This window comes from Cryptotermes secundus, unplaced genomic scaffold (genome assembly GCF_002891405.2).
Source record: "Cryptotermes secundus unplaced genomic scaffold, Csec_1.0 scaffold159, whole genome shotgun sequence".
NCBI classification, from domain to species: Eukaryota; Metazoa; Arthropoda; class Insecta; order Blattodea; family Kalotermitidae; genus Cryptotermes; species Cryptotermes secundus.
This window is the reverse complement of record NW_019725416.1, coordinates 4,215,871-4,229,372: the sequence shown is the minus strand read 5'-3', so window position 1 is coordinate 4,229,372 and position 13,502 is coordinate 4,215,871. Positions and strand designations below refer to the sequence as shown.

The 13,502-nt window shown below is 42.7% G+C and overlaps 1 protein-coding gene across 4 annotated transcripts in view; it reads right to left on the bottom strand.

Annotated features, from left to right (window-relative positions):
- LOC111863320 overlaps positions 1 to 13,502 on the bottom strand; it is a 1,149,828-nt gene that overhangs the window by 319,102 nt on the left and 817,224 nt on the right. The gene's annotated exons all lie outside the window — the stretch shown is intronic.

Here is a 13,502-nt window from a genome sequence, read left to right as displayed (position 1 = left end):
CGGATGGATACACATAGAGACAGCAAGGTGATCACATAAGCCTTCTTTTGTTTTTAGAAAGCAAACGATAAATCGTTTATTTTATATATTTTTTCAATGGCTCGTCCAGCCCATTCAGGGCCCTGGCCTCTTATTCAGTTCCGTAATCATTTTTTTACAGACGGTAGGACTCCCTGGACGAGTGATAAGCCCGTCGTAAGGCCTCTACCTAAACAAAGAATAACACAGAATAAACGCACAGAAACATCTATGCCTTGAGTGGGATTCGAACCCATGATTCCAGTGTCCTAGCGAGCGAAGACAGTTCATGCCTTAGACCGCGTCGCCACTGGGACCGGCTTATTTTATATTTACATTACATTAAATAAGTAAGAATAATTCCATCCATTTAATTTATAGATATTATATTTTGGCATCCTGTAGCATAACATAATAAGTATTTAGTTATTTTATTTTAGTCCTATCTTTGCAACAGTCAGCTGTTATTCCAGGCAATGTGGTTTGTGTGCAGACATCACTAAGAGTAACGTCCTAACTCATTTTGCACGTTTCGGTCAAACAGTGTAACCATCATAATGTAATGTATTATTCTTGTCCACGAAATTGTGCGCTCTTAAATTTACCAATCCTCTAATATTCGTCGAGTCTTAATTGTTAAATACTGAGGTTAAAATCCAAGCTCCAACTTAGTAAAATTTAATGAAAATGGTACACCTTGCTCTTTTTTTCGGTTCTTGGTGTAGTTGTGATGTATGTTCTTCTATGTTTGCTATACTGTACATGGCATGTGTTTACATTTATGGTACTGTTCTAGTAAAATACATATTGTCACGTGCATTAGTGATTATAGACGGGGTTTTAGATTTGATGTTTGGATTTATTGCATCTTATACAATCACAAAGTTCCAGACTACATATAATTCAGCGCTATCGTTATTCTACACACTTTGCAGTTCACCGTTACACACGCACTAGGATTCTCAGACTTTACTAGTCTTATCCTGGCAACGGATTTATCACAATCTCACTGTCACTTCAAAACATATATGAGTACTTTGCACCGTCTGCTTATTTCTTGCCATTATTCTGAGCTGCCAATTCTGAAGACTCGGCTGAATTGAATTCCCCTGCTCCCAGGTTCATATCCCGGCAGGGTGATGTCTCGAAACTCGATTCTTCACTTGAATCGACTACTGTGCTTAGTCGCGTCTTTTGTGGCCTTTTATAACCTCTCGGCATGGACAACACAGAAAACACAGCACATATTGTTAAGGAGGCGAGCTTATCAATGGACGTCCTATTGTTGCGCGCGTTAGGTCCCGAGGGAATGTGTTTACTGAACCGTTTCCTAGCAATGGGTCTACACGTCACAATGTTGTAGATGTCTGTGTGTTGTAAATATTGTCACGTGTTGGGTATGTCACGCGACAAATAATAACGATGTATGATCTCCTTAAAGAGTTGTGAAGACAGGCTTGAGAAATCATCAGATGTTTAGTTTATAGGCAAATAACAACGTCTGTTTCAAGTATTCCTGAATATTGCATACTATTCGGAGACAGAGAGCAAATCTTACCAGATCAAGTGGAAGATACTTGAACCTCGGTTCCTTTCAGACGGCAAGGCAAACAGGGTGGTCACTTGCCAGGGAGCAGGAGGTCTTATCTTTGACGTTGTGTTTGAAAAACTCCTGCCCACCCCACTCTCAGCTACTTGTATATAGATCCTATTGCAGGGGCTCTGTGATACTGAGCGTTGCTACGGAACGTCCACTTCGCTCGTCTCGCTACAAGACAAGTGGCTCATTACCTGTTTCCTCAGCTGCTCACTTCATACCGAGGCAGCAGAAACGGCTGTCCCTCCCTGGAATTTGCTTTGAATAAGTAACAAGAAGTTCTGGGAATAAAAAATCGTCTATTTTCCATGATACAACACGGACCGCACAGAAAAGACCCATTCGATAAATATTCTATTGTTGTTTGTGTATTATTTGCCGTGGTAACGTTCTTACCGAGCCGTTACCTAGCAACTATAAGGGGATACTTTACTAAGCCGTTGCCTAGCAACAACAGGGGAATACACATACAGACACAAAGACTTATCTTCCATGGGGCTCCGTGTCTGTATGTGTACTCCTCTCTGTCGTTGCCAAGCAACGGCTCGGTAAAAATTCCCCTTATAATATTTAGGTAACGGCTAGGTAAAAACGTTACCACGGCAACAAAACAGCGCAAGTCATATATCCCTTCCGGATTTATGACGTGTGCCATTTAGATGCGCTCAGTTGCCATAATATACACCCCAGCATTCATAAAGATTGGTTCAGCCATTCAAAATTCATGAGTGGGGGGACACAGACACACAGGGAGAATGGTGATCTCATAATCCTACGTTCATTTTTTTTCCCCAAAATAAGGAAATTAGGCTAAACAGGAACTTTACGGTAATTCCCGGGATATTACGTAGGATAACCGCATGATCTAAATTAATTTTCTGTGGGCCAATAGAACTTACTGAGATAACGCCCATAGGAACGTTCTTACCTGTAAACTTACTACTACTAGAATTACACAGACTAAAAGTTTTAAAAATTAAAATATTATGAGCTTAGAGACTAGTGTTGTATCATTCGACCCTTAAAAGCTGTAATAGAAGTTTCATATGGACGTTTAGAGTTATGTATCTTGTCCTTCATTCCTTCATAATAATTATAGCAATATTATTATAATAATAACATATTAGCAAGCATTCAAGTGACCGACATCTCAAGGAGTACATGGCCACCATAACCAGCAGCAAGGGATACTGCCAACGAACTAAACAGTTCATACGAAACACCCGTAAAAAAACAACTCACTAACACATCCCTGGAGACAGAGAAACTCCAAAAATACCAGAGCTTCTAATTTTAAGAATTTTAGATACAATTTTAAATGTACACGTAAGTACTCTTCTTTTACTACAAACACCTCTGTCGGTGGTCCAACAGGAGGAAAACATGTAAGGCTATTGGCTCAACATTGACAAAGAATAATATTAACATAAGATCGAACTCGACTCCCGCCTTGGCACGTGTCTGAACTCTAGCTGTACTTGACTTGTGGCAGTAGTAGAGATGGCAGTTGTTTTGAACGTCGTAGTTTGTGGAGCATCGGTCATGGCATCTCGTGCAAGTCCTAAGAGAAGCATGCCTATGTTTTGGCAGACGTGCATGGTGGGTTTTTGCCCTTCTTCCCTTACAATACTTACTTTCGTCCCTCGTATCCGCCTCGTGCTTACCGAGACATTTTAGAATGGCTACAGATACCTTGGCACTTACACCACAGAGAAGTAACAAGCAGACCCCTGCAGCAGGTCTCGTCTATCAGACATGTGCAGCTACAGCTAGCAACGAATGATTTTGTTTCGAGGCTAATGATGTTTGTTGCGGTGGCTTATTCTCTACGTACTGGCCAGAATAAAAAGCTAAAAATAAAAACTCTGTGGCCCGTAGTCCGCAAGCGAACTATACCGACCGAGAAACTGCCGCTTGTCGGCGAAGATAGTGCCAACTTTAGCGGGTAGAGGGTGTTGCGTGGTCAGCGCAACGGATCCCCACGGATATTAATATCGGTTTTCTAGACCGGAGCCGCTATTTCATTGAAATAGCTCCTCAATTATCCTTACAAAGCTGAGTGGACCTGGTTCCAGACCCACTACTTCTCAGAAAATCTGGTAGCGCCGGTTATGGAACCCGGGACCTCTGGACCTGTACCCAGGAACTCTTGACCCCTAGATCACAAAGACGGTCCAGAATAACAACTATTAATTCGTAGGGTTAGGTAAGACTGAGTCCACTTTGTACGCAGGTCACTAGTATGACTACTGTACCAGACCCTGACTATAAATAAGATTGGAACATTCTGTGGAATGAGAACTGGCATGGCAAACCGAAGTGGTAGGATAAAACCTTCCGAAGTGCCACTTCGTCTACCACAAATCCCACATAAAATGACCCCCGTTCGAACCCGGTCGGCCACGTTGCGAAGCCGGAGACTAACCGCCTGAGCTATATCATGACCTCAGAATGACTACAGCAGATATGTAAATAGAAAACTTTATATAACATTCGGCATATGTTACAATTCAGTACCGAAGCGATTTAATTTTAATTTCAAGAAATGAAATCACTAGGATGAATAAACCAAGGAGGATGAGTTGTACACGACATTCAGAAAGCACAGGATAGCCGAGAAAATTTATACCAGTTTTTAAAAGGAATATCTTAAAGGATGCTCTTAGGATACGTTAGAAGTAGACTGGAGGATAATATTAAAATGAATTCAGGAAGAGTGTGACGATGTGGACTGGATTCATGTGGCTTAAGATGTGGATCAGTGGCATGCTCTTGTGAACATAAGAACCTCTGGGTTCTGTAAAAGGCTGGAAATTTTTTAGTATCAAGCTGAGTGATTATCTGCTTCTCAAAAAATGCCCCTGTTCCATGGAGTTAGTTAATTAGAAGCAGAAATGTTTCTTCACTATGATACTGAATCCTTGGCAGTAAGGGTGATGCGTTTGCTTTTATGTACCTTCCACAATAATGTCTATTCGTTTCACAGCGTCAGTCCCTCTGTCCACAGGGGACAGGAAAGGTTCGCCGCTTATATAGTCTCGCGGTCTAATGGGCATTACTAAAAAAATAAGAAACATGTTGCACATATCAAACGACTGGGAAGTCTGCGATTTAGGTGGTGCTCTACTGATTTATTTCAAGTTCAGTTAAACAGCGAGAGTCTGCATGAGCCCCCACTAAGTGCATGTGAATCATTCGACGTTAGTGTAACGATAAAACAGATGTGGATCACCTAAACACTGACACGACTGGACTTAATTTACTTGTGTAGGTACCAGAGGACGATCACAGTGGCCGTGCGGTCGGAGGTATGGATCGTCTTCGCCCGCTCAAACGCCTGGATCGTTGGAATCCCGCTTGAGGCATGGATGTTTATATGTGCGTTTATTCTGTTTATGTTGTTCTGTGTACAGGTAACGGCCTTGCGACGGTCTGATCAACCGTCCAAGGAGTCCTACCGACTTTGTAAAAGATCAAGAAAGTGAAAAAGCGGCCAAAATCCAACAAGGGGCTGTAGAGCCATAGATAGATGGATGGACGGACGGATGAATGGATGGATAGATACGTAGAATGAAAATCTGTAGCACAATATACGTAATATTTAAAATATGAACGTCTGTGCAAAAATTTGGATCCAAATAACAGTTTTGTATAAACAATATTTTAACACCAAGACCAATAAATTATAAAAAATCTCAAAGAAAATACTTTTTAATGTATGTGTTCATACTCAAGTGTGGTGCATTCCTTTCTATTCTTGTTTTATTGTCTTAAACTGCTGTAGCTATTGATTTCAATTAAAGAGCAAATGGCGTAAAATTAATTAACACTGCTTACTCGTACGTAAGGGTGAGAGTGGCGTGCCACAGAGGTGCTGGTCGATACAATACCTGACTGCCGACACACACGCACCGCCTCCCGCTCGCTCTTAAAGTCGACAGAACAACAATGTTGCTATCATACTCACAATTACTGAATGCTCAAACCATTCAAATGAGATGTGATTGGGGAGAGGTTTCCGAAAATACAATTTAACCCACTTGCCACTGCATAAAAATCAATTTCCTCCCTCTACTGGGAGTAAGCTTAATTCTGATAAATTGAATACAGTTCTGACTCTTATCTGTCCGTGTGCAACTAAATCACAATCCGCTTGGTTTCGATGTTTCTTCTTCCTGCTTTGTTTCACAACATGTTTCGGCTTAACTGACCATCATCAGGTGTGCAAGGTGTGTTCAAGGAGTGTAGTCTGGTTTCCTTTTGATGTACAATAAGTTTATAGGTGTTTTATTCAGGTTATGTTATCCGTGCCTTTGTGTCTAACCACGTGTTTGGTTTATGTTTGTTGAATATGTTGTTTTGAACAGAGGAAATGAAAGGAATATATTCAAGAAACACAAACCAAACACGTGGTTAGACACAAAGGCATGGAGTAACATAACCTCAAAGCGGCCTCCGTAGTCTAGGGGTAACGTTCCCACCTCGTGACTCAAGGTATGGGGCACATAAAAGGTCCTCATATCTCTAGGAGAACTCTGAGCAAAATTAGGCAAGAAATTTCTCGCCCAAGTAGTTTCTAATGCCTCCGGTAGATGGGGAAGTTATCGGGTACCACTGTCAAAAGAGGGCCGACCTCGCTGGCAGAAAGGGGAGATAGCGAGCACCAGTATCGGTAGGGTGTGACGATAGTAGAAATTAAAGGGGGACGTACAATAGACTATTAGTCGCGGTGCATGGGGAAACCCACCCCCTCTAATACTGAATACTGAACATAACCTCAATAAAAACATATAAACTTCTGATACATCTAAAGGGGAGCAAAGCAGACTCTTTGAACACACATTGCACACCTGATGATGGTCAGTTAGGCTTAAACATGTTGTGAAACAAAGCGAGAAGAAACATCGAAACCAAGCGGATTTTGATCGAGTTGCACACGGACAGATAAGGGTCAGAACAGTAAGTAAAGTAAAGTAAGTAAAGGCACCCCTGTGACAGGCCATGGAGGCCCATGGGGTTGTGACACGTCGAGGTTCCCACATTTTCCAGACAATCGGCAAGCAGATGGCGGTAAAGTTGTCAGCCTTACGTGCCGGCCGCCCTTTACCCCCCAGGAAGATTCTTGGTACTCATTTCTGTTAGAGGCTCAAGTCGACCCCAGAGTCACAATACGGCTGGAATGATTAGGTCAATTGAAGAAATCCAATGACCTCAGTCAGAACAGTATTCAAGTGTTACATAGTGCAACAGGATGCTAAAATATAATATTAATTCTGATGAATTAAAATGTGATTCTAAGAGGACAAGGAAAGACATTATACACCTTTCAGTTTCATAAAGGTTTCAGTTTAACACAGATATGTCTAGATGAAACAAAATATTATCCAGCTGCTATCACCATGTGTTTGTAATTAAAATAACAAAGCATAAAATTCATGCTACATAAGAAACCTGCGTGCTTGTGGAGCATCACAGATCTTAATTTTAACGACCCTTATGTTTTTCTTTCTCATTCTTCCTGTGAAAAGAGGCTCATGACATCGTGATGCTCTCCGTCTGTCTCCGCAAACCACTTACGATAGAAATAACCGAATGTCTTCTAGTTTACTGTTTTCATCTGTGGAATATTATCAGATGGAGTTAAGTTAATGTGAAACCGTACTATTTTCATACTGTTACCCATAGAGGCTGGTGTTAAAATATTCGGACATTTATTTTATTGTTTAAATTGTTACCAAATGATATTTCAGATCTCCCCTGTAAAAATACTCCCCCCCCCGAATAAACGACAGGCTTAGTTTCAATGGTCAAACCACGTTACAAGTCAAGCATGATTCTGTGTGTACTGAAATGAAGACTTCGTTTCTGAAGGATTTGAAACCACACGACTTCGTCAGGGAGATACGGTGAACCAATGAGAGAAGGTGACAAAGTACAAGTTCATGACATAAATTCAATAGTAATGAGTTCCTTTCTTGGCCAAGGATTTCGAATAACGCGACTACTCAAACAAAAGAAAAACAAAAACAAACTCCGTGGTTTCAGTCCGCAAACGAACTATACCGACCGAGCGACTGCAGCTTGTCCGCGAAGTTAGTAACAATTATTGGACATTTTAGGAAAAACTAGTAAAGTTATAGTTGATCTTCTAAATTGCGTCAGCTGATATGCAACGCCGCGGCTTCGAGTTCGCATTTTAAACACTGTTCCCAAATTGCACATACATATTTATTCTTAATATTGGGTCCGTACCACGTGACAGCGTGATGATTTCACTGTCCTCAGTTAATTCTGATTTCCTATAGGTTCTACACATATATATATATACTCCTCATCCATATTAATCCTTCATTTTTATGTAACCGACATTACACAGCTGTGTTTGGAACAAAACGGACCGGATGATGAAAAAAAGATAAAGTCTATCAGAAAAAAACTTGTACCGACGCTTGCAGTTTCCAGTTCGTTGGCTGTTGCTATGGACAGGTTGGGTAGGCCAAAGAGGGACTGGCTCATTCATTCTGGGCTGAATTAGTGAGCGTGATTCCACGTAGCATCCTAAACCCCTCCCCCCGCTTTCCACAAGATTGATGGTTACCACGTGTCGTGGCTCCCTGATAGTTACGGTATTCCTTTTAATCAAGATGCATGTACCAACCGACTGCAACAATGCAGCCAAAGTTTAATTATTAAGATTCTCACCAACCTCTGTACAGGGTAATTCATAAATCCCTCCGGGATTTCGAAATTGACAGCGCAGCAATCAACAGAAAGATGCATATCAATAGGTACAGGATCTCTCAAAGTTCGTTTGAGTAATAAGCGCTATGGAGTACTTTCAAGTTTCGCCGCTAGAGGGCAGTCTTCACCAAACATAGCCAGGATAGAGGATAAGAAAACTTTCTGTGTCTTAGAATTTGCCCAAACTGAGTCAATTGTGACGATGCAACAAAGGTTTCGGACCAAGTACCACAGAGAACCACCTATGGACAAAACAATTCGTGAGTTTTACAAGAAATTCCATCAGAGTAGCTGCCTGTGTGCTGCGAAAAGAACAGGCCGACCTCGGCTATCGGCCGAGACTGACAAGCATGTGCAGGAGGTACCCTTTTGCGCGAAGACGTTTATGCAGAATGTGCCAGGCACTTGACTAAGGCATCTACAATTCCTGCCTCGCGCGATGTGTTCACTTCTGAGGGCTCCTGACGAAACTTTCTCGCATAAGTTCGAAAGTCTCGGCTGATTGTCCCGGCCAGCCTGCCTTTACGCATGTGAGACTTTGGTTTCCATAGCATTAGAAGAACAGGCTACAAGTTCTATTAGTGTTTACACATATCCTTATATGGCATTACTCTTCAGCGTGCATTTTCTATACAGTACGCCTAATCGAAGAGTCCGTATTTGTATGAGAAGCTCTGAAAGACCGGGAGAACATAGATAGGCAAAACTCTCACACGTTGCCAAATCGAATTGCATGTCACTGTACTGTAATACCAATCCTATTACTGTCCTTTACATCGCTCTTTCTGATAAGGTATTCTGCTCAGATCAATGGCTAGAACAGCCAACAGATGTATCTTGGTCAAGCATCTGTTTAGCTTACTGACGTCAGAGCCAGGCCATTAGTGAATGGATGGTTCCAGAACTTAGGAATATGCGGCCATCCGGGGTGTGGATCGTTGGGCCCCCATAACCGGCTCATATACTGTGGAAGATGCCGTAAGCTGGAAAATGTCGACTGTGAAAAGTAATTAGGGCATTAAAGGTAAAGTTGTCAATGTACTTAACTAATTAAACACTACACCATCAAGGCGTATGAGTGGATGTATTTTTTTCCTTGACACTACAGCCCCAGTGTGCCTAGGCCTACCTCCATGAACTTCTCCGTTCACTTCGGTTTTTCTAGATCTTACACATTCGGTAGGACTCCTTGGGCGGGTGATCAGCTCGTCTCAAGGCTTCTACCTGTACACAAACACAGAAAAACGCACACACACAAACTATACATCCATGTCCTGAGTGGGAATCGAACCCACGATTCCGGTTTCCATGCGAGCGAAGACAGTACATGCCCTAGAGCGCTCGGCTACCGTGACCGGCATGAGTGGATGTATAGATTCATATTTTCTTGACCTCGGCACTAGTTGGAGGTGAGTGGTCAGTTTCATGCTTCTTTCACTTTACCTCCGGGGAAAGAACCCCCGATACCCATTTGATACGAGGTTGGGTGGACCCCAGAGCCAGTCTGAACGACTTGGAGAAGAGAAAATTCTTGCCCCCACCAGTACTCGAATTCCGACCTCTTGGTCGTCCAGCGCGTAGCCAGTCGCTATACCGATTGTGCTATCCCGGTTCCATCAATTCGGCCATTTCGATACAAGAAGAAACATGAAATCTGTGAAAACAAAGTCAAATATTACTCAGGCACATTTAGGGTGTACAATATGAACTGATCAGTGGCCGAGCGCTCTACGGCAAGAAATTTCTTAGTCCGCTCAAGCAATGGGGTCGAGGAATGGATGTCTGAGTTTCTTCTGTGTGTAGGTAGCGACCTTAAGGCTGTGGCCACACGAGCGCACAAAATGGGTCCGCTGTAACTAACGTACTTTATGACGGACGTTACTGCGGACACTACACAGTTGCAGAATGCGGTGAGTAGTTTTTTGTCTGCAATGGAGCCAGAAGAAAGCGTAGCATTCACCTCTCTTGTTTATGTCTACAACGGGCATCACGACGTTCGTTACAACGGACGCATTTTTTGCGCTCGTGTGGTCCCAGCCTAAGACGGGCTGGCCACCGGTCCAAGGAGTCCTGCTATCTATAAGATTAAAATATTTGTACAATATATAGGCACAAGCCAATGAGCCTAATCCTTCCAGGAAAAAGAATATGAAATTCGTTGACCTAGCAGGCCGGTACATCTATGTCGCTCTGAGCCACAGTCGAAAGAAATGAGCCTCGAATTTCGGCCGAGTAGAGGCATTCCTGACTAAGAGATTAAAGATTTTCCTCAGCCTCTCTTCAAAATAGGAGGGACATGACCTTCAATTATGCCATAATCTCTTTATTACAGTTACCTACTTACCATTCATAACCGTTTCCTCGTCTCATCCCACTCATATAACCTTCTATATGAAAATGCGTTGTTAAACAACACGAGAATCAGTCAGTTGCCTGGAATGGATCGTAATATTTACGTGTGATAAATTTCCCACAGCGGCGGCCCGGGTTTCATCCCATGTCAGTTCATATGAGATTCGTGGTGAACAAAGTGGAACTGAGGCAGGTTTTTCTGAGTTTGTCAGTTTCCCTTGCTAATTCTCATTCCATAAACTGCTCCGTATTCATTTATCGTACTATCATCAAAACAACGCGGTATCGATACTGAGCGCGTAGTTAAGTAACTAAGAGCAAACGTATGAAAACACAGCAAATATAAGTCAAGACATTAACATGTCATAAAAAGACAAAGCCCTTCCTGTGTTTAAAAAATTAAGCTTTAGGAAACCCGGAAGGCATCAGAACCAGTTCGGACGACGTGGAAAAGGGAAAAGTTTCGCACCTACCGGGACTCGAACTCCAACCCCTCTGTTGTCTATCCATAGCCAGTCTCTATACCGACTGCGCTAACCCGTCTCCCTTGACATGACTTTATCTCGATAAGATTGACGAAACAATCCTTTTCAGACATAGCCTTGCTTAGAAGATGCTGCCAGAATTGACCAGATTTTAACTTGAAGAATTCCGTGTGGCGCCGTGTAGATATTTTGTTAACCGACGTTTCGGAGGAACGTATCGCCTCCATCTTCAGTGTATATGGAATGGCTCATCATCGCTCGCGGATTTCTTACACCATGAAGATGGAGGCGATATGTTCCTCCGAAAAGTCGGCTAACAAGTTATCTACATGGCGCCACATCCCAGAAGACGGCATTCTTCATGGTCACCGTCGTGAAAACCTCAGATTTTACGATTTTAACTTCTTTGTGTCTCGCAACAATAATTATTCTACAGAGCAAGGCCGTCAGCCTTGCGTCCAACCCCCAACATGGAGGACCAGGTCTCTGTATTTATGCCCCCTTCTCCAGTGATAGAACAGTCCAGTTATACCTACCGGCACCGGGGCCCATTTTCGTCGCCTTCTCCGACTCGCAGGGCTACGGTGGAGGAATTGTAACCGGCCCTACACGGAAATTAACGTGTCATAACAGGTATTAAAGTAACAAAGCCTTAAATAAGGTTTCCGCAGATTCTGTTGAATTATTGCATGGAAATGAAACGTTAGTTTGAACAAAGACAGAATGATGGTGAGATTTCCAAACAAGTATTACAAGATGTACGCATGCTCTTCCTGACATACAAAAAAATCTTGCTGACCTTACCGCCATCTGTGAGCCGATTGTCTAGATAATGTTGGACCCTCAACGTCTCACAACCCTATGGGCCTCCACGGCCTGGTACAGGGATAGCTCTACTTTTCTTTTTACTTTACTATTTGTATGATTTATATATCCTGTAACTAACCTACGAAATCCACGGAACAGAGGCGTTGAGAAGATGACAGTCTGTCAGACATTAAAGTGTTTCCAAGACATTTATGGAACCCCAAGAATTATTACCATTTTGAGAAAATACCGCCACCGGACTTTGTCACGAGCCACTTAAATTCAGTCCACACCTACCACGCTATTTCTTCGGTGTCAGTTTAGCCAACATCCTTTCGTCTACAAACAGATATTCCAGCAGCGACTTTACGATTTTCCGTCTATAATTTTGTGCCATGAGTGCTATATATCCCGTCAACCTTAACCTACTTAATTAATAGCTGCAATTATTATTTGGTGAAGAGCCGAGAGAGCTCAGTCGGTATAGCAGCTGGCTACGCGTTTGATTACCAAAGGTTCGGAGTTCGAGTTCCGGTGAGGGGAAGAATTTCAACTTCTCCATGTCGTCCAGACCGGCTTTGGGGCCCACCCAGCCTCTTATCCAGTGCGTACCAAGGCCTCATCCTCCGAGGGTAAAGCGGCCCGGGACATGAAGCTGACCACTCACCTCCAACTAGTGCCTAGGCCAAGGAAACGTGGGTCTATACATCCACTCCCCCATACGTCTTCTTGTCTTAGTGCTTAATTAGTTAAGTACAGGGACAACTTTACCTTACTTTTTGGTGAAATGTAACGTAACAATGAAGTTATCCCAAATTTAACTAAGTACTAAACCATGGAGACGTATAGGACAGTGGAGGTATAGCTCCACACATTTTGGATACTAGATGCAGGTGTGTGGTAAGCTTCATCAGTACCTTATAGGAGGCTGGGTGAGCCCCGTGCCGGTCGGGAAGCAGTGGAGAAAAAATAAATTACTTTGGAGAAGAGTAACCTGCCAACTATGGAGGTAAGCTTCGTGTCACTTCCTCTCCTTTATGTCCGAATTGTCTTCTCTGTGCTATGGGTTTAAACAGGGCTATTTCTGAATGATAATTTCCTCATAAATCCAGCCACATTAACACAAATGAAAATAATATAATTTTAAATGTTCACATCCCAGGCTCATACATTTTTCCATTTTTCCTTTGGCGCTAAAGCCCTAACGTGGGCCTAGGCCTACCTCAATGAAACTCTCCGTTTCACTTCGGTTTATTAGATCTTAGACATCCGTTAGGACTCCTTGGGCGGGTGATCAGATCATCGCAAGGCCTCTACCTGTACACGAACAGAAAAACGCACACCAAACATCCATGCCCTGAGTGAGATTCGAACCCACAATCCCGGCTTCCGAGCAAGAGAAGACAGTACATGCCAGGTTCATACATACTGTCACAACACAAGAAGCTAATAACGCGAAATAGGTCCTACGTTTTAATTCCAAATACTTATTTTGTGAGGGA